The 19,004-nt window shown below is 41.6% G+C and overlaps 1 pseudogene; it reads left to right on the top strand.

The window, feature by feature from the left end:
• Positions 1 to 9,340: 9,340 nt before the first annotated feature.
• On the top strand, positions 9,341 to 11,520 carry LOC127488627 (ADP-ribosylation factor GTPase-activating protein 2 pseudogene; annotated as a pseudogene).
• Positions 11,521 to 19,004: the final 7,484 nt, after the last annotated feature.

The raw sequence follows: 19,004 nt of genomic DNA, 5'->3' as shown, positions 1-19,004 counted from the left end.
CTAAAGAGAAAAGATGCATGACTTTTTTCTTGATATTTTCAAAATTCCCTCTTTAAAAAAAAACTTAGACTTTTGAAAATCTATCATTAAAATGTCTTGATAAACACCATACATAATCTATTAAGGATTCCTTAAACTTAGTGGAATGAGCAATTATTTATCACTCCAATTTGGCAATTTTTCTGTAATTCTTTTTAAAGATTTATTTATTATTTGAAAGGCAGAGTTACAGAGAGGCAGAAGCAGAGAGAGAGAGAGAGAGATCTTCCATCTGCTGGTTCACTCCCAAAATGGCCACAATGGACAGAGCTGGGCCAATCTGAAGCCAGGGGCCAGGAGCTGCTTCTAGGTCTTCTGCATGGATCAGGGGCCCAAGGACTTAGGACATCTTCCACTGCTTTCCCAGGCCGTAGCAGAGAGCTGGATCAGAAGTGGAGCAGCTGGGACTGGAACTGCATCTCATCCGAGATGCCACCACAGCAGGCAGCAGCTTTACCTGCTATGCCACAATGCCAGCCATTAATTCTTTAAATAAGCCTCTGTTCTTGTCTCTTTATGTGCTCCTTCTAGGATTATAATAACACATAGATTAGTCTTATTGACAGTGTCCTTTATGCCTTCACTCGTGTGTGTGTTTTCTTTTTGTTCTTCTGACTGCATAATTTCAAGTAAGCAGCCTTTGAGATCACTGATTCTTTCTTCTGCATTGTTTGCTGTTGAAGCTCTCTATGGAATTTTCAATTCAGTCATAATATCCCTCTGCTCCAAAACTTCTGTTTTGTTGATGTTACGGTTTGTATGCTTATTAAACTTCTTATTTGTTTTCACATATTGCTTCCCTGATTTCTCTTATTTTTTGTTTGTTATCCTTAGAATTCCCTGAGCTTCTTTTTCTAAATACTTATTTTTATTTATCTAATGAGCAGAGATTCAGAAAGGCCCCTCATCTGCTGGTTTGCTCCCCATATGGCTACAAAAACTGGGGCTGGACCAAGCCTAACCAAGGAAACTGGAGACTGATCCAAGTCTTCCATGCAATGGCAGAAGCCAAAGTGCATCAGTCACTTTGTTGGACTTAGTGTTGGAAACTTAATCTTCAGTACATTAAAGACAGAGAGATAGAACCCCAGCCAGGTAGATGGGATCATAGGAGACCCTTCCCACCACCTGGAGATGGGTCTTAGAGGGCTGCAGAAAAGTCACCCACTGGCTCCTGTGAAGGGCGTTTAAATCAAGGTTTATCTGGATGGTCGCACCTGATCTAGGTAATGAGAGTTTTACACGTCTTGGGTGGAAGGCTTCATGTGCTTTCTGTGGTTTTATTGACTCTCAATTGGAGACTTAGTCACCCAATTAACCAGTCAAAAAATCACTTCTCAATGCCTCTTCCAGACCAATCATGGGAATTTATAGTCTATACAAACCCCAAGACAATCAGCCCTCAATGGTTCCCTCCATTAGAGAACCATTTTACTGCTTGCAGGAGCTCTTTTACATTTGCTTTCCCCTTTCACTTAATAAACTACTTCTACTTTACACATTCTTTCTTGTACCTGTTCTTATTGCTTCATGGTCAAAAGACAGGATCCCCAGTGATTAGAACTGCAGACTTCTGCAACATTTCTTGAGGGCTCACCTGGAATTGTCATAAGGGTAATTGAAATGATCAACTTTCAACTTTTTTTTCCAGAGACTTTCTGAACTCCACCATAGTCTTTTATCAATCAAAAATGCCAAAACTCAGTTAAAAAGCATCTAGTGTGGCTGCCAGTATTAAAAGCTAGGAGGGGAGGCTTGTTGGGGGGTATATCTGATTAACCTCTCTCTCCTTTTGGTGCTGGGAAAGCTGGTCTTCCTTTTTTTGTAAATTCATCCAGTGGGTGATACTGGAGTGTGGTCTTGGAGTAACTGAAATTTCCTAGGGAGGCTCCCTAATAGGAGCTGACTCCAACAGCCCCTTAAGGTATTGGACCAAAATCTACACTCCTCATTCCCTCTCTCTCCTTCCTACCCCTACTCATTCAATGTCAAATGTCAGGAGGAGAGAGGGGAGGCCTCTAGCTACAGCTGGACAGACTGGTTTCTTCACCAAATTTGGCAACAGAGAAAACTCAATCCTTTGATCCTTTTCTAACCTGATGTTTTCATATCTTTTCTCTGCAGTTTGCGTTTTGTAGTGACTTTCTTCTTCATCTCTTGCCAATAGGAGCATATGATTCTCTATTGCTTGGTAAAACTGAGTCTTAAAGGGGTTGGCATTATCTGCCCATTTTTAACTGTTTGATTACCATAACTCTGATTAGATCAGGCTGACAATTTTGTTATTCTTTCTATTCCTGCTGCAGCAAGTGTCCCAATTAGAATCCTGGATCACCGTTCTCAAATGAAATCCTGAGTTTCTGAACCAACTTCGATCTTGGAAGATGACCTCAACATGTCAAAGGAAAATGAATATTCCTGCGAAGTTACCAAAGGACTTGAACTCCTGTATAAAAAAGAGTAATTAAAATGTTACACACACTCTTCCCCAGCTTTTACCCCTCAATTTTGTCATCCTTTAATTCTATCATCAAGATGGGGGATACCGTTGCTACTCAGATTGCTAATTTCTTTTCATCTTATTCTTCACCTGCGTATTTCCACTAATGGTTTGATGCCATGTTTTTAATGCTGTTGACAATGGAATACACTGAAGGATGACAGAATTGCCCTGCATTTCAAGCACAATGCCCTTGACAATCCACTCTTAGAAAGCCCTGGAGTGAGATACTGTACATACAGAAGCCTCCTTTGGTTTGTCAGTATTCCCTCCTTGTAGAGATCTGTCTTAAATCTCACTCTTTTAGTTCAAAAGGGATGGGGGCCACAATTATACCCATCAAGGCTGAACAAACTTCTTTAACTTATTAAGTTCTATGGTCTTGTAGTAAAATAGTAGGCGTTAGACATCCTCATGTCCCAACAAAGTGGGGCATGTAGATTATTAAATGAGACATACTGACTTTGGATTAATACCTCTCATCTGTTATAAGGAAGTACATAAGTTCTAAATGGCAATATCAGGCTCATAAGACAATTAGACAGGTTTAAGTCCAAACTAGCTGAGTCCTTCTTGTCCTATTTAGGACTCTAACATATGGACATGGATTTTTCCTTTTGTAGCTCCTCTTTGCAGTTTTGTAATACCGCTTTTGTTTGGCCCTGTATGCTCAACTTTCTTATAAAGCTTGTCTCTTCCTGTCTAGAGGTTACCAAATGCTTGTAGATGGAACAACAGATACAGACCTTTGATCTGAGAACCCTAGACAGACCTTTGGAGGAGGAACACTTATTGTCTCCAACATCACCCATCTCCAGCTTGAAGTAGCCAGAGCAGTCATCATCCCTTCTCTCTAACAGCAGTTAGGGTACCTCTTAAGAGGGGGATTGATAGACTTCTGACTAGGTAGACAGGGACTGGGGGAGTGGGGGACTCTCCCCATCATTTGGAGATGAGTCTCAGAGGACATGAGAAAAGTCAAGCAACAGACTTCTGCAAATGATGTTGATGTCATGTGCCAATCATCTTATTCAAGGTTTTCCAATGTAGTTGTTACTGATCTAGGTAATAAGAGTTTTATACAATTTGGGGGAAAGTTTCATTTGTGTCTCAACTGTAGAATTAACTTTCACCCAATTTAACAACCAAAACTATCATTTCATAATTTGTTTCTTAGACCAATCATGAGAACCTCCTGTCTTACAGCCTGAAAAATCTAGACAATCAGTCCTCAATGGTTCTCTCCTTCAGAAACCCCTCTCAGTGTGGCTGGGAGCTTTCTATTTTGTTTACATTTTATCTTTTTACTTAACAACTACTTCAGTTTTGCACACTCTTCCTTGTACATGATTCTAAATCTGTGGTCACGTAACACAAACTGGGCATTTGGAATCGCAGACTCCCGCAGCAATATTAGAAAGGTGGACCTAATGGAAGTTCCTTAAATCATAAGGGCTCTGCCTTCATGAGTGGATTAATGGCATTATAGAAAAATTTGTCAAGCAAGAATTTACTGCTTACCATCTTCCACCACCTGAGAATGTAATGACAAACTTTCACCTGATGCCAGTGTCTTAAACTCGGACTTCATCGCCTTCAGAACTGTGAGAGACAAATATTTGTTTTTAAATAAATTACTCAGTCTCAGAGTTATTCTGTTGTAGAAAAGTGAAAAAGACTGAGGTACTTACTAATGCATATATTAAAATGTCAAGGCTTTAAGTAGTCATACATATGTAATAAATTTTAATGTCCTCAGACGAACAAAGGGAAAATAGAATTTAACAAAAGTAAAGTGGTCATATTTAAGATTATAATTTAAGAGATGCTTATGAAACTAAAGGTTTCAATTACTAAATGAATCCTAAACATTTATGGGAAAAATATAACCCTAATTTCTCTAGCATTGTTAGGTCTTTTTTCCTCTCTACATGCATTTTAGATATGATTTGTCCACTCAGAAGTCATGCTAGAATGCATTCTACATTGTGAGATATTACAGAGTGAAAACCTATTCCAACTATGGTGTTTAAAGTTTGTTCCTAGGGCAAGCATTGTGGCACAGCAGTTTTAGCCACTGTCTGGGATGCCAGCATCCCATATGGGTGTTGGTTCATGTCTTGAGTGAGTGTCCCACTTCCAATCCAGCTCCCTGATAATGCTCCTAGGAAAGCAGCAGAAGGCAGTTCAAGTGCTTGGGTCCCTACATCCACATTCAAGATCTGGATGAAGCCCCTGCATTCTCATGTTGGCCTGGCCCAGCCCTGACCATGGTAGCCATCTGGGTACTGAACCAATGGCTGATTTTGTAGGTGTATAGAATGCAAAAATTATGGAATCTTTGCTGAGATTTCTGTGGAATGCCTTGGAGACCAGCAAGAAATTTGGTGAAGAACTAGAATTTTTGCAAAGAACACCCAGTGGATTAAATGTCTGGTAGAGCTATGGGAGGAAAGCCACAGTGGTGATGCCATAAATGGAGAACAACCACCAACATCCCATGCCTTTCTGTGAATGCTGCTGATAAGAGTGTGCAGCCACCAGCGGCAGTCACTTGACCCACGTCTTGGGACAGTGCTGCCTAAAGCCTTGAGGAGTCCATATCTTGCTATAGTACACACAAAACGCCAGACTTGCTACTTTAAGATTTAATACTTTTTTTTTGCTGAGTTTCCAACAGTTTTTGGACCTATTATTCCTTTCTACTTGACTATTCTTCCTTTTTGGAATAGAAATGTGCAGAGGAGATGGACTTGGAAAGTGAGGATATCAAATCCCCATGCCTTTATTGATTGATTGATTGATTGATTGATTGATTTTGGTGTTCACATCTCTCTTTCTCTCTATGGTAACTGATATCCTAATAACTAACAGGTCCACTTTCTCAGCTAGCTGTCCACAGTCTGTTAGATAACATCTTGCCTTTGATCTAATTTTGTCTGTAAATGTATATAAGCAACTGCAGGGGGCATGGCACACATGATTGCCTATGGATGGGTATGGACAGGTTTGTGATTGCTTGTGAGTGGTACTAATGATTGATGTGGCTATGTTTGGCTGTCTGTGGGCTGTATGTAGAAGTCTCTCTCTCTCTCTCTCTCTCTCTGTGTGTGTGTGTGTGTGTGTGTCTTACTGCAACTGTGAACACAACACCAGATAGCTCCTACGGTCCCACCACCATAGGGGCATGTGGCTGTCCTCACTGCCACTGTAAATAAAGGGCATATAAACTCACAAATGACTCCAAGTTGCTCCATGATCTGTTGAAATCTGGATCTGCTTGTCCTGGGCTTTAAGCCCTAGGCAAACAAGATGTGTACCTTCTGCCTGTTTCATTATTGGATGTAAATAATTTCTTCTTACATTATAGGACTACAGAGCAAAGGATTTTGCTTTATGACTCAGAAGAGACTTTGCATTTTAACCTTTTGGATTAGTGCTGGCCTCTGGATATTTGGCCTATCAGTTAAGCCACCAGATGGGAATGCTTGGATTTGATTCCATATCAAATTGATTTGATTTGATTCCATATCAGAGTGCTTGGATTTGAGTCCTGGATCTTCTCCTATTTAAATTTCCTGTTAATGCCCTCCCTGGGAGAAGCAGGTCATGATTGAAGTAGTTGTACTTTTGCCACCCATGTGGGAGACCTAGATGGAATTCTCAGCTTCTGGCTGAAGCCTGGCCCAGCTGTGGGCATTCCAGTCATTTGGAAACTGAACAGTGAGTATACATGCCCCCCTCCTTCTCTCTGTCTCCTTCTCCCACTCTATCTTTTGAATATCAAATTATTTTTTAAAAAATAAAATAATACATTAATGCTGGAATGAGGACTTTGGAATTATTGGAGAAGGAATTATTGTAGTTTTCATACTGAGAAAGACATGGGTTTGGGCAGCCAGGCATGAAATGTTATGACTTGACTATAGCTTGATGTCTGAGTTCAATATTCATTGTGAGTATTAATAGGATGCAAACACCACTCAATTGTAATATTGAAAGGTGACATCTTTGGGAAACAAGGTTTAGATTAGGTCCATTGTGAAGAGTCCCCAAGATAAAACTCAAATGGATTTACAAAAATTCACTAACACAAAGACATGGATATCTGTGCTCTCAGTCTCTTGTCATATGATGGCTCTACACTGTTTTGGGACCCTGTCATCAAGAAGGCCATCACAGGATAACTCCCATAAGCCTTACCCTTCCAGAACCATGAGCCACATTAATTCCAGTTTATAAAGAAAGAATTAAAGAAAGGGAAAATATAAGTATCCTACTTCAGCTATTTGGCTATAATAATGTGCATCGAATATTATGAAATGGGGCCATAGTTCCATGTAACTGACATTTTTCTGTATTGTTTAAATAATAAGTTTACAATTTAAATAAAAAGGAAACACTATTTCATTGAGATAGAGCTCAGAAATCTGCAAATTACATACAACCGGGAAGGTAATTATGATAACTTAGCCATATTTTTTTTCTAGTAAATGCAAAATGATTCAGACAACAGTGACTTCCAAAAGTTTAAGTGTCAAAATGTCTGTATCATGCATGCATGCATGAGTGCAAGTGTGTGTGTGTGTGTGTGTGTGTGTGTGTGTGTGTTTAAATTTATCTGGGAGAACTCAGTGAGTTGGGAATGGAAATGACTTTTTCTTGCAAAGCAATCAGTGTTTGATTGATTATGCCTGTGTATACACACATTGGGTGCAAAAGTGATAGTATCTTTAATTGCAGATTCAACACCTAATTAATGTTGTTCTGAAGTTTGGTAACCTTTTAAAAGAGAAAAGTATTTCACATCAATCCTGTGTTGTTACTCACCTGAATTCCCATTTTCATTCATTTGAATACAAGTTGCAATTGGACTACATATCATTAGTCCTTAACAGCTAGGGGTAAACTGCTAAATTGCTTTCATAAAGACAAAAAAAAAAAAAAAAAACTAGAGGTAAACTGTCTGGACTCTCCAGATTCACAGTATTCATTAGAAGCAGAATATTATTTTGGTTGAAAGAAATTTGAGTAGGGCAGTCTATAATAGCATTGAGTTCATGTTTAACTACTATCTGCTAAAGACCTTAGCAACACATCTAGATAAGATAAACTTCACATTTACATTAGTGACAGGCACACAGTATGAATTCATTAACAATTGTGCATAGACATCTATAATACTGATGTTTTATGCAACTATACAACTTTATGCAGTAGTGTCAGAATAACAGAGCTAAATTATACAGGTAAACACTTAACTACAATGATTAGTATACAATTTCAGGCATTTAGGTTATTTTTAAGTAAATGTTATATAAATATGTTTCAGTCAAGAATTAACAGCAAAGCAAACATGCCAAAATTTAAACAACTGCTAACATAAATGCTAAGCTGACACACAACTTTTTTGTTATTTGCTTTGCTTGTCAGAAACTCTGTGATGTATGCTAGGTAGATGTCACTAATATACTTGTATATTACAAGGAAAAAGAAGCAATACATTTTAGTTAACATTTTTAAATAATTACACTTAAATATTTTAAACAATAAGTCACATACTGAAATTTTTTTTTTCTAAAATTTTACTTGTATAGCTCTGAGTCATAGTTGACATACAGTAAATAGCATCATATAAAATATGGAATCTGTGATTTTGCACATTTTTACACCTTAGACATCCATTAATTCATCAAGATAATATTAAACACACCAAAATTCATGTCTTTTCTTCTTTTTTTTTAAAGGTTTATTTATTTACTTGAGAGTCAGAGTTACACAGAGAAAGAGAGGCAGAGAGAGTGATGCCCATATGGGCATCAGCTCGAATCTTGACTGCTCAACTTCCCATTCAACTCCCTGCTAATGCACCTGGGAAAGCAGCAGTAGATAGTCCAAGTGCTTGGACCCCTGCACCCATGTGGGAGACCTGGAAGAAGCTTCTGGCTCCTGGCTGCTGGCTTTGGGCTGGCCCAACCCAGCTGTTGTGGCCATTATGTGAGTGGACCAGTGGATGGAATCTCTCTCTCTCTCTGCAACTCTGCCTTTCAAATAAATAAAAGTAAAATCTTAAAAAAAGAATTAGTCAAAATAAAATGTATCTAATACTTTTACAAAGGATAGCTTATAAGATTGATAAAGTATTCTATATAGTTACTGATCTTCCACCTGTTTCTTCTATCCGTTATTGAAGGTTATTGAAATCTCTTTTATAATTAAAGATTTTTAATTTATATATACTATACTTTTGCTTCATATATTTTAGGCTTTTATTAGATACATTTTCAATCACTAGAACTCTTTGTTAATAGGCCTATTTATTAGTGTGTATTGTCTAAATTTATCTTTGTTAATATTCTTGCCCTGAATTTTTTGTTATCTTATATTGATCTATCATTGCTCATCAATTTTAATAAAAACTGTTGTAATGATATGTTTTTTTCACTGCATTTATGCTTTGTATCTTTATATTTAATGTGAATGTATTCATTGGCAGGCTACAGTTGTGTGTTACTTTCTTTTTTAATACAACCTCAGTTTTTTTATTTCACATAGACATTTAGGTCATTTATATTTGGAATGTTTATTGAATAATTTACATTAAATTTTTTAATTTGTTCTTTTTTCTATTTATCTGTTCTTATACATTTCACTTTACCTCTTTTTCATCTTGTTTAAATTAGCTAAGCATGCTCTAGGATTCTAATTTATTTTATTTATTGGCTTATTAGACAATCTTTTGCTTTGTGTTAGTAGTTGCTTTAGGAAATATAATATGTAAAATAATTTACAGGAGAGAAAATGGCGGCAGAACTGAGCAAGACGGAAATCCAGACTCTATAAGAGGCTTTGAGCAATTCCCACCAACAAGGCCTGTTTCCACTGCGGCGCCAGGAATCCGAGCTGCGCCAGCATCACGTATGGTGTTTTCTTGTACATTGACTGCTGCGGGGTCCAGCGCTCCCTGGGCGTCCATCTCAGCTTCATCAGGTCCACAGAGCTGGATTCCAACTGGAGCTGGTTCCAGCTGAGTGTATGCAGACGGCCTTTTTCCACCAGCACGGCTGCACAGCCAGTGATGCCAACAGCAAGTGCAACAGCCGAGCAGCCCAGATGTACCGGGAGAAGATCCGGCAGCTGGGGAGCGCCGCCCTGGCCCTGCGTGGCACTGACCTCTGGATGGACAGCATGAGCAGTGCTCCTAGCCACTCCACAGAGAAGAAGGACTCGGATTTCTTCACGGAGCACACTCAGCCCCTGCCTGGGATGTGCCAGCCGCTGAGCCTGCAGGGATCCAGCAGCCAGCCCCGTCCGCAGAGAGCAGTGGCCTGGCCCAGCCGGAGCACGGCCCCAACACCGACCTGCTTGGCACCTCGCCCAAGGCACCTCTGGAACTGAAAAGCTCCATCATTGGCAAGAAGAAGCCGGCAGCAGCTAAGAAAGGCCTGGGCGCCCAGAAGGTGAGCGGCCGGAGCTTCAGCGAGATGGAGCGGCAGGCCCAGGTGGCAGAGAAGCTCCGTGAGCAGCAGGCGGCGCATGCTAAGAAGCAGGCCGAGGAGTCCATGGTCGCCTCCATGCGTCTGGCCTACCAGGAGCTCCAGCTTGATCGGAAGGAGGAGGAGAAGCAGCTCCAGAATCTGGAGGGGAAGAAGCGAGAGCAGGCGGAGCGGCTGGGCATGGGCTTGGTGAGCCGGAGCTCCGTGTCCCGCTCGGTGCTGTCCGGGATGCAGGTGATGGAGCAGGAGATCCCAGTGACCGCCAAGTCCTCCCGCTCGCAACTGGACCTGTTTGAGGACGTTTGGATGTTCACCTCTGAACCCCCGAAGTACAAGGACACCCCCTTTTCCTTGTTGGAAAGTTTTGGTTCCCGCTGGGATACGGATACCACCTGGGGCATGGACAGGGTAGAGAAGGAGGCAGAAGTGACCATCTCGAGCATCCAGCCCATTTCAGAAAGAGCCACAAGCCGGAGGGATGTGGAGAGCCGGAGCTCGGGCCTCGAGTCCAGCGAAGCAGGCCAGAAGTTTGCAGGTGCAAAAGCCATCTCATCTGACATGTTCTTTGGGCGGGAGGTGGACGTTGAGTATGAAGCCAGGTCTCCGCTGGAGCAGCTCACGGGCAGCAGTGCCATCAGCTCTTCAGACCTCTTTGGGGACGTTCATGGAGCCCATGGAGCAGGAAGCGTGTCTCTGGGCAATGTGCTACCCTCAGCGGACATCGCCCAGTTTAAGCAGGGTGTCACGTCTGTGGCAGACAAGTTGGCTGTGCTGGCCAATGGTGTGATGAATTCTTTGTAGGACCGCTACAGTTCCTACTGATAGCCCCATGGCTCAGGCATCGCTGGGGACAGCAGCAAGAAACCCATGGTTCTCAGGGCATGGGTGCCTCCTGTGGAAGCTGGGTGGCTTGGTTACCTAAGTGTGTGCTGTGCAGGGGGGTGGCCCTAGAGGACCCTGGGGGGGGACTCCTGTGGATTGAGCCCCTCCCCTGTGTGCCGTCAGCCTCTCCTCTGTGCAGTGTCCTTCCACTCCTGCCCCCAGAGCTGCTGCTCACTTGTCCTGCACACTGGAGGGATTTCTCTCAGGGTGGGAGGCCCAGCCCTTCCCCATGCAAGGAAAGGGAAAAGTGTACACCTTCTGCTGGCTCCAGGATCCTTCTAGGTGGTCTGAGGGCTCGGGCCTCTGCCCTCTGGCACCAGGGAGAGACCCAGCAAGAGGGGAGCTGCCGAAAGCCCCCCAGGGAGGGGTTCTGGGCTTGCTGCTGCCTCTGCTGCTGCTGCCAGTGCCTCTTCTGGGTATCAGGAGAGGGTAGAGGAGAGGAAGGACCTTGGTCTGGGCCTTACTAAGGGCTAGAACCTTCACCTGGTACCTAAAGGCTTCATTTGGGACCAGGCCTGAGTGATCCCATGTCCCCTTCCTCCTCCCCCCCTGTGACTGTAATTGCTTGGAGAACTTTCTGGGCCTCTCTGAAGCCTGGCACACCATCTACTGTGGGCCATCGGCCCTCCATTTTCTGAGATGTTTGGCCCTTCCCCTGGCCCGTGGCCGCAGTGGGTCCCATCTGGCCTGTGTCCTGACTCTGGTTGCTGTGAGCCTCACACTGGCCAAGAAAGCAGAAGACATGAGGGAGAGAAGCAGGCTCAGAGGGACCTGGCCTGGCCTGCCCCTGAGAGCTCGAGGGGCTGTGTGCGGGCCTCTCTCTGGCAGCCGGGCCATGCACTGTGTCATCTTTGGTGCCATCCTCCCCTGCCATGCTGGCAGTCTGGGCCCCTCGGCCACCTCCGGGTTGTAGGTTGAGCTCCAAGAAACACAGACCACTCCCTCGACGCTCGCCCAGAGCGACGGGACTCTTTCTGGACTGTTTGTATTGAAACAAAGTGGTGTCAAAATAAAGCCCCCATGGGGCTGGGGTCCTGCCAAAAAAAAAAAAAAAAAGAGAGAGAGAGATAATTTACAATGTTTTAACATGATGCTATATTAAACTTCATGTACTGCAATATTATATTTTTGTTTCTCTTTTCCTGGCTTTCATAATAGTGGTTAGTTTTGAAAATTCTATATATTTTTATCTTCTATAAAATATTTCTATTTTTGCTTAAACAACTTATCTTTAAAATAGATTTAATTCCCTAAAAATGTCCATCTACATTCAGTATTTTTAGTGGTTTTTGTACATTTTTTTGGATGCCCAGATTTCTATGTGGTATTATTTTCCTTCTAATTAAAGAGTTTCATTTACCATTGAGTTCCTAGGGGCCAACACTGTGGCATGGAGGGCTAAGCCTCCATCTGCAGCGTCAGGATCCCATATGGGCATTGGTTCTGGTCCCAGCTGCTCCTCCTCTGATCCAGCTCTCTGCTATGGCCTGGGAAAACAGATAATGACCCCCAGTGCTTGGGCCCCTCCACCTGCATGGGAGCCTGGAAGAAGCTCTCCTGGCTTAAGATCACTCAGCTCCAGCCGTTTTGGCCATTTGTGCAGTGAAAGAGTTGAGTGGGAGACCTATTTTTCTCTCCCTCTCTCTGTCTGTAATTCCACCTCTCATATAAGTAACATCTTAAAAAAGGAAAAGGTTGAGTTCCTAATTCATTAACCTGGTGCATTTCTGGCAGTTGTTGGTATTTGAGGAGTGAACCAGTGAATGGGGGAGCTCATTTTCTTTCCTATTAAAATAAACATTTTTTAAAAAACCTAAAAGCAATAAATTATTTAATTGTATGGTTTAGAGTCAAGAGCAAATTGATTCTAGCTGAAAAATCTTTAATAATTTTATTTTATTTTATTTGAAAGGGGGAGCGGGGAGGGAGATCTCCCATCTACTAGTTCAGTTTCCAAATGCCTGCAATTAGCATCTGGGAAATCAATTCACATCTCTCAAAGGGATGGCAGGGCTCCAACTGCTCGAGGCAGTATTTGCTGCCTTCCTGGGTGCACATTAGCAGGGAGCTGGAATCAGCAGCAGAACTGGGTTTCAAACACAGACACTGATATAGAATGTGGGCATCACAACTGGCTGCATAGCTGCTCCACCAAAGCCTGCCCAGGTTCCATTGTAGCAAAAGCACATCGGTATTTAACAATGTCAACTATTTTAAAAAACTCATAGTTTAATGATGCAAAAATAGTTTTAGAACTGGAAAGAACTGCACATTAGTGGGGCTGGCACTGTGGAGTAGAGGGTGAAGCTTCTGCCTGTAGTGCCAGCATCCCACATGGGCACCAGTTCAAGTCCCGGCTGCTCCACTTCCAATCCAGCTCTCTGCTGTGGCCTGAGAAAGCAGCAGAAGATGGCTCAAGTGCTTGAGACCCTGCATCCCCAGGGAGATCTGGAAGAAGCTCCTGGCTCCTGGCTTCAGAATGGCTTAGCTCTGGCCATTGCAGTTATCTAGGGAATAAACCGGTGGATTGAAGACCTCTCTCTCTGCCTCTTCTTCTCTTTCTGTGTAACTCTTTCAAATAAATAAATAAATCTTTAAAAACAGAATTGTTAAGTATTCATACATTATTTACTCTTTAAAAAAGCTCAGAAGGATGACTAGATAAAACACTACCCCAAATATCCATTTCTTTTAAAAAGACAGAAATTTAAATCATACAAATATTTTTGTAAGACTAATCGTATAGTTTGCATAAATACAAAACATGACTTTTAGGAGTATTGAAAAGATTCTAAAACAGTCATAGCTTTGTTTTTTTTTTTAAGATTTATTTGTTTATTTATTTGAAAGTCAGAGTTACACAGAGAGAGGAGAGTCAGAGAAAGAGAGGTCTTCCATTCAATGGTTCACTCCCCAAGTGGCTGCAACAGCCAGAGCTACGCCGATCCAAAGCCAGGAATCAGGAGCTTCTTCCTGATCTCCCATGTGGGTGCAGGGGCCCAAGGACTTGGGCCATCTTCTACTGCTTTCCCAGGCCATGGCAGAGAGTTGGGCCGGAAGAGGAGCAGCTGGGACTAGAACTGGTGCCCATATGGGATGCCAGTGCTTCAGGGCAGGGCGTTAACCCACTGTGCCACAGTGCCAGCCCCTAAAACAGTCATAACTTTGGATATTAACATTCTTTGGAGAAAAGAATTGCAGATAAATGAGAACAGCAGGTTTTTTTTTTTTTCTCTTGAGGCATTCTTAAAACCATCATGCCAAGAAATTGAGTAGAAGGTGATTGTCAAACAACATTTTTATTCAGAAATCTCACTAAATATAAAAAAAAAAAAACTACAAAATTTGCTGTCAAAATCCACTAAAGAGATAGCACAGAAAAACATGAGCTTTTCAGAATTAAGAATTGTTGCAGGGCTATACTTAGAAATAGGAGGAAAAGTACCTAGCACACAATGTTCTCGATCATGTCTAGGGGATCTTCCTGGAACTTAGCTTCCTGCGAGGAAGCACATCTTACTGTTTCTCATAGTGGAATGAGTCTGATGATTTTTTGTGCTTTATTATCACTATAAGACTACTGACAGTTATGACAGAGCTGTCCTTTCCTGCCTTATAAGACTTTCATCTGAACTATTCATACTGTAATTACCTCAATTGAATCATATGCATTGTCAGAATTATACATATCAAGTTTGATTACTAGTCAAGATGTCTTTTATAATGTTCTGGTATGTTTCAGCTTTAGAACACAAAATGTTATTGTGTGTGCAGAGGTACAGAAGTAGAATCCAGGGCATAAATAGAGCATTTGTGCATCAAATATTCATTGAAGAAGGAATGGCTGCAATTGCAAAAAATTTTTTTGAAAGTAAGAAACAATGGCTTAATGGGATGTAAGAAGCCACTGCCAAGTAGGGGAGATATGCTATTTTATTATCCTGCAATAGTCAGAAGGATGTTGGAACACTGGAAATGGGAAAGAATTAAGCAGAGGAAATTGTCAGATTTCTTTTTTTTTTTTTTTTTTTTGACAGGCAGAGTGGACAGTGAGAGAGAGAGACAGAGAGAAAGGTCTTCCGTTGCCCTTGGTTCACCCTCCAATGGCCGCCGCGGCCGGCGCGCTGCGGCCGGCGCATCGCGCTGATCCGATGGCAGGAGCCAGGAGCCAGGTGCTTTTCCTGGTCTCCCATGGGGTGCAGGGCCCAAGCACCTGGGCCATCCTCCACTGCACTCCCTGGCCACAGCAGAGAGCTGGCCTGGAAGAGGGGTAACCGGGACAGAATCCAGCGCCCCAACCGGGACTAGAACCCGGTGTGCCGGCGCCGCTAGGCGGAGGATTAGCCTAGTGAGCCGCGGCGCCGGCCTAGATTTCTAATAATATAAGAGGAACAAAGAGGGGAGGGAAGCATAGGGGAGAAAGAGAGAGAGACAGAACCCAAGGCAATTTGCATATTGCTTAGGTTGTCAGTTTCTTGGAATCTCCCAGGTACTTTTTACGGAAGTAGTTTAAATTCTAGGAATCGGGGCTGACATTGTGACATGGCAGGTAAAGCCACCACTTGCAGTGCCCGGATCCTATATTGGCACCGGTTTGAGTCACAGCTGTTCCTTTCCAATCCAGCTCTGTGCTATGTCCTGGGAAAGCAATAGAAGATGGCCCAAGTCCTTGGGCCCCTGCAATCACGTGGGAGACCCAGAAGAAGCTCCTAGTTCCTGGCTTTGGATCAGCCCAGCTCTGGCCATGGTGGCCATTTGGGGAATAAACCAGCAGATGGAAGACCTCTCTCTCTCTCTCTCTCTCTCTCTCTCTCTCTCCCACTCCCTCTCCCTCTCACTTCTGCCTCTCTGCTGCAACTCTGCCTTTAAATAAATAAATAAATCTAAAAAAAAAAAAAAAAACCTCTAAGAACAACTAACTACCTTGAGGGAAATAAATCACAATAAGAATCCAGTGAAATAAGATCTACTGATGTAACATCAACATCAAAACTTGAAAAATGGATTGCATTGGCTTGGAAGAAAGTTCTGGACATAATAATTAAGAACTTGTCTATAACAGTGCTGTATAACAAATATTCTATTGTGTGCTCATATAAGAAACTGCCTACGATGAAAGAAAAATATTATCAAATGTTTAGGCTATGAATGAATTTTTGAGATTCCTCATTTATTTTTCATACTGTCCAACATCGATATAAAATAAAAATCCAAGAAATCCAGAATAGCTATTTCAAAAAATGTAAAAATTCAATTCATATACAGAAGTTTAGAAAATAGAAATACTCATCTGGCTTGATAATCATTTACATCTGAAAAGTCACAGAATTTACAGGAATCTGGAATCCTATGACCTTACTGCATTTTAAGGATTATGTAGTCATTTAGGCAAATCAGAGAGCTGAATCTTCCTAAAATAGCATCCTGTGGCCACTGTGGAAAGATAAACATTGTATTGCTGTGAGAGTGAGAAATAAGAGAATATCAGGTTTAGGGTGTGACTAAGGAATACACAACAAATCAGCCATTAAAGTTTGCAGAAAAAAAATCTAGGTAATAACAGTGATTTCAGATGGTTATTTCATCAGTTCATAAGATAATGTTAGACATGGTACAGGCTACAACGAGAATGTTTTTAGATATTGATGACAGTTGAAATAACCATGTGAAAACAATCAAATATGCAATTCATATTTTTATTTCTAGATAGCACTAGTGGCATGCTTGATCACTGAATTAGCCACATAATTTTAGAGCAAACTAAATTTCCCATTAAAGATTAAAAGCATAAGAATGATGTTTTCAAAATATGATTATTAAATGAAGATTTTTGAGAAAGTCAAAGTAAAGAAATGAATATTATTCCTTTACAATGAGAAAGCTATCTTCTGTATAAATGATTAACTGTGCTGTCACAGAAAGCTCTAATTTAGAAATAAAAACTAATAACTAATAGGAATAACTAATAACTAATAACTCTAGGAGCAGACATTCTGCAACTTGAGACACACACGGCCCAAGTGTGAGAGTAGTTGTGTCTCAGCCACTCTGCTTCCTGTTGAGCTCCTTGTTAACACATCTGCAAGGCTAGCATGACAGCACCAGTGCTTGGGACCCTGACACTTATATGGGAGGCTTGGATGGATCCTAGCTTCAGCCTTGCCCAGCCCTGGGTGTTATGGCCATTTGGGGTATTAATCAGCAGATGAATGACCAGCCTCTCCCCTCCTCTCTGCCCCTCCCCTCCTCCCCCTCCACTCTCCTCCCCTCCCCTCTCCTCTCCTCTATTTTTTCTCTCTGTCTTTAAAGTAAGAAAATCTTTTAAAAAATTAATAACTTTAGATTAAATTGCAGATTTTCTTTTTTTTTTAAAGACATTTATTTGAAAGGCAGAGTTACAGAGAAGCAGAGGCATAGAAAGAGAGACATACGTTGTCCATCTGCTGGTTCTCTCCCTGGATGGCCACAATGGCAGGAGCTGCACGCCTCCAAAGCCAGGAGTCAGGAGCTTCTTCTGGGTCTCCCATACGGGTGCAGAGGCCAAAGCACTGGGGCCTACTTCTACTGCTTTCCCAAGCCACAGCAGAGAACTGGATCTGAAGTGGAGCAGCCAGGATTTGAACCAGCACCCATATGGGATGCCGACACTGCAGGTGACAGCTTTACTTCTATGCCACAGTGCTGGCCCGAAATTAAAAATTTTCAAAGAAACACTGTCAACTGTTAATGTAATCATTAGTTATTAGAAATACCAGTGATCGGCCAGCAGCATGGCTCAATAGGCTAACCCTCTGCCTGCGGCACCGGCACACCAGGTTCTAGTCCCGGTTGAGGCACAGGATTCTGTCCCAGTTGCTCCTCTTCCTGTCCAGCTCTCTGCTGTGGCCGGGGAGTGCAGTGGAGGATGGCCCAGGTCCTTGGGTCCTGCACCCATATGGGAGACCAGGAGAAGCACCTGGCTCCTGCCTTCGGATTAGCGCTGTGCGCCTGCTGCAATAACTGGCTGCAGCGGCCACTGGGGGATGAACCAACGGAAAAAAGGGAGACCTTTCTCTCTATCTCTGTCTCTCTCTCTCACTGTCCACTCTGCCTGTCAAAAAATAAATAAATAAAAAATAAAAAAATAAAAAAGAAATACCAGTGATCAACAGATAATGGCAATTATCTGAAGAGTAATTGAGTATCTGTGTAATGATAAGGTATGTTTTTGCAACTAGAAGAAAAATAATACATTAAAAGGAAGCAAATTTTCACAATTTTAACCTGCTGGCCAGTCTCAACATCACTCATATCAGGAGACAGGTGACTAAGTTCTATGCAACATTTTATGCAAACTTAACCATTAAATACCATGTATAATGCAATTTTTGCTGGGAAAGTTTAATTTGAGTCTAATAGTTCTTTACTTTTGAGTTCTCCATTTAAAAGAATTAGAGGGAATTGAAATGATTGAATCATCACCAAAATAGGGAATAGGGATATATGTCTACTCATCAATAAATCAGAATATTATTAACAAAAGGACTGCTGAAAATTAAAAAGTCTGGGTGCATAACAACCACCTACAACTGGTTCTGAATAGATCCTGTTGTGCAAAATGAGCTGTCATAATGATTTTGAGGAAAAATACTAAACAGGAATAGTTGATGAGCAATTTTAAATTTGTGATATGTCATCTTTACAATGTAAGATAATTTTATCTGAAATATGCAAGAATTAAAAATTGAATTATTTATATTTTTGAAATGTTAATATTAACTGTACTTATTTAGAGATGCAAATTAATTTTATGTATACCATAAATAGCTCAGATTTGAAGGAGCTTTACAGATTTGTGTGTGTGTGTGCATGTGTATATGTAGATACATGAAGCTTCTTCAAATCTCAGCACGCACACACACATACACACACAGTAACCTAATACTCAAATAGTTGAGCTAGGGGCTCACTTTTCTCTCTGATCATCGGTATAAAGATTTCTTCTTTAGCACAGCAGAGAATTGTTTTTCCTGCTTAAGTATTATTCAAAGTATTTTGTTTGAGGTAAATGCTGTTCAAGCATCCTTAGTGTCCATGAATAGTATTTA

Source organism: Oryctolagus cuniculus, chromosome 7 (assembly GCF_051225735.1).
Source record: "Oryctolagus cuniculus isolate XC-2025 breed Fujian yellow rabbit chromosome 7, ASM5122573v1, whole genome shotgun sequence".
NCBI lineage: Eukaryota > Metazoa > Chordata > Mammalia > Lagomorpha > Leporidae > Oryctolagus > Oryctolagus cuniculus.
The sequence above is the reverse complement of the archived record's forward strand: the minus strand, read 5'-3'. Positions and strand labels throughout refer to the sequence as shown.